Source organism: Lathyrus oleraceus, chromosome 1, assembly GCF_024323335.1.
Source record: "Lathyrus oleraceus cultivar Zhongwan6 chromosome 1, CAAS_Psat_ZW6_1.0, whole genome shotgun sequence".
In the NCBI taxonomy this organism is placed as follows: domain Eukaryota; kingdom Viridiplantae; phylum Streptophyta; class Magnoliopsida; order Fabales; family Fabaceae; genus Lathyrus; species Lathyrus oleraceus.
Window position 1 is genome coordinate 229,374,974 of NC_066579.1, and position 2,735 is coordinate 229,377,708.

Below are 2,735 nucleotides of genomic sequence, written 5' to 3' on the forward strand. Positions count from 1 at the left end.
ATGTTTGTTCACCCGCATATCCCAGTGAAAAATTTCTCCTTATGACCTATCTTCACATAGCTTTCCATTTGTTCCTGGTGGGCAAATTTTCCGTTATTTTAGTATTTAATCCTCTCCAACCTTGATGTCCAAAAGCCGCTGCTATCCGTACATCTCAGGTCTGAGAAGATTAAATAGGGGAAGTTGTCATACCCTGAAATTCGCCCCACCCTTCACATAATCATATAGGTCACTAATACAAACATTTGCATATCATCTTCATCCATGCATTTCATTCAAATAAGCATAATACAACTAGAGGCGACACGTGACTTGAATTCATGTGTTTCTTGGTGCATTGTTGCATTTGGTCAGTCATTTCATTCAACCATGGTTTAATACGATTACAAGTCTTGTGATCATTTTGGGTCATTAGTTCACTGCATGTCGTTATCTGATTCGTCTTTTCATCATTGCATCATAACATTTTTCCATTGATCTCAGTTTCAAATGGATTTTTGATTTCAAGTTAAGTCGAATGGATTTTTGTTTGAGTTAATGTTAGTTCAAATTGATGTTTGGAAGTTCGATTGAATTTTTAAAATTTTAATCATTGTAGAATTTTATTTCTTTTTCTAATGGGCCATTTTTGTTTAATTAGAATTAAGCCCATTAACCATTTTCCAAATTAATCCATTTTCTAAACTTCATCCAATATCCACATTTGTCCATATTTCAATTTAAATCCATTTTCAAAAAAACCAATTAGCCATATCCAAATCCATTCATTTTATCCAAAATCCATTTTAAATTAATTGTCCATTTACCATTACCAAATAAACCATAACCAGTTTAATCCATTTTAAATCCATAACCATTTTTTATTGAGTCATCATTTTCCATTAAACAATAAGAAATTACAATTCTCCAACAAGCTTCAAAAGTTGCAGTGGAAATGCAAATGGAAACGACTCCAAGAGAAGCTAAACGGCAATAGGCCATAGTTAAGCAAGTGCAGCTTCCAAACATGAGCTGCATAAGCCAATAAGCTACCACATGGAAAAACTGCTAACAAAGCTGGTACAAGCGTGAACTACACCAAGCCGCGTGAAAAGAAGCTAAGCCAATAAGCTACCATATGAAAAAGCCACCACAACAAGCTAGCAAAAAGGCTTCCAAAACCTGCTAAACGCTGCAAACAAATAAAGTACATGTGAACCAACGTATACCCAAGTAGCTGCAACAACAAAGGCAAAATGCAGTACGTGAGCTACTGCACCAAGCCGTGCTTCGACAACAACAACTTCCAAAACTCACCAACTGCTACACAAGCTAAAAGCCATGTACAAAACAACAGCTCTCAAAGTTGCGAACCAAAGTGGAAAACGGCAAATGGGAAATGCATCTGAATGAACGACAACAACTACGACATCAAAGCGCACCAAAACGGAAACGAGACACACCTGCAAAACTCAATTCAAACGCAGCTGCTAAAGCGCCAAAACGGAAATGAAAAACAAAATGAATTGCATTATAAAGAAATGTGAGCTACCTCAAAACCGCACAGGAAAAGCAAAACGCAAAAGGAGAATGAAGCGAAATCTACAATTGAAAGGATTTACCAATTCATTCCAAGAAATTCTATAAATACAGGATTGTAGAGCGTAGCTTGGGTTCGCTCGAGAATTCTTTCTTTCCTAGAAGTTTTCCTTCGCCTCCACCGTAACAAACTTTTCCTCCTCATCATCACCGGCGTATCTTCAACCTCTTCAACTCACCGCACCGCAACCGTTCTACAAATCGAACCATGAATCACGCATAATCACGACCGTAATAGAAGGAGGGAAGAAGGGTATCACCTGAGTTCGAATTCGGCATCACAGACGAATCTGCCGCCTTCGCCATTGCCGGTAGGCTCTCTCTTCTCTTCTCACTGATTGATTCGTGTGAGGTGGTGTAACGCTCATAATTATATCTCTTGTTGTTTCCATTCTACATTCGGTGCATTCCGTCGAAGAGCCATCGCGCGGTAACATCGATTCGGTTAGGTGAGAGGTTGTGTTTCGGTTAGGTGAGCAGACACAGAGAGTGGCGTGAAGGCTTGAATCGTCGCTGCCGGTGACGAAATCCGTCGCGGCTAGATTCGCCGTCGTGGCTTGATCTTCACCTCGTGAAGATGCTGGACACGGAGGTTAGGATGGAGTGTGTCCTTGGAGGGGCTTTCCGCCACCGGTGCCAAATTCCGGCGCGACCATCGCGACTTGGTTTGTTCTTCCGTTCGCTGAAACGCGGAGTGAAGAGGTAGGAGGTGAGGACCGTTCAGTTTGGTGTTTCTACCTTGGGCCTCTAATTGAGGCTCAAGCTTAGTTTTCTGCTTGCCATACCTCTCCTCATAACCTATGCACCTCCTGTTATTGGGCTAAAGAATTGATTCCAAGGCCCACCCTGATATTTCTGTTTGGTTTTTTAGTTTTATTGACAATTCTATTTAGGTTTAATTGATGATTTTGTTAGAATTTTAATTGATATTGATTTGTTTTTAATCTTAGAATCGTAATTTTGATATGGAATTGTTTTCACCATTAGAGTTTGAATTTTGATATTGATTTTGTTTTGCTATTAGAATTTCATTTGATTCTAGTGATTTTGATAATTGTTTTACTTTAGACATTTATTTTATATCAATATTTGGTTAATAGTTTAGAATTGATATTTTAATAGTATGATTTTGTTAATTTTTTAACATTAGAAGTTTG

At 38.5% G+C, this 2,735-nt stretch overlaps 1 long non-coding RNA gene across 3 annotated transcripts; it reads right to left on the reverse strand.

The window, feature by feature from the left end:
- Nucleotides 1-830: 830 nt before the first annotated feature.
- LOC127128745 (uncharacterized) lies at nucleotides 831-2,412 on the reverse strand. Of its 3 annotated transcripts, none has more exons than XR_007806027.1 (3): nucleotides 1,532-2,374; nucleotides 1,297-1,442; nucleotides 831-1,171 (listed from the first exon to the last, which is right to left on the reverse strand). It is a non-coding gene; the product is annotated as an uncharacterized LOC127128745 (long non-coding RNA). The 3 variants fall into 3 exon arrangements; XR_007806023.1 differs by having other exon boundaries at nucleotides 1,602-2,370; XR_007806016.1 differs by having other exon boundaries at nucleotides 1,297-2,412.
- Between the last annotated feature and the right edge of the window lie 323 nt (nucleotides 2,413-2,735).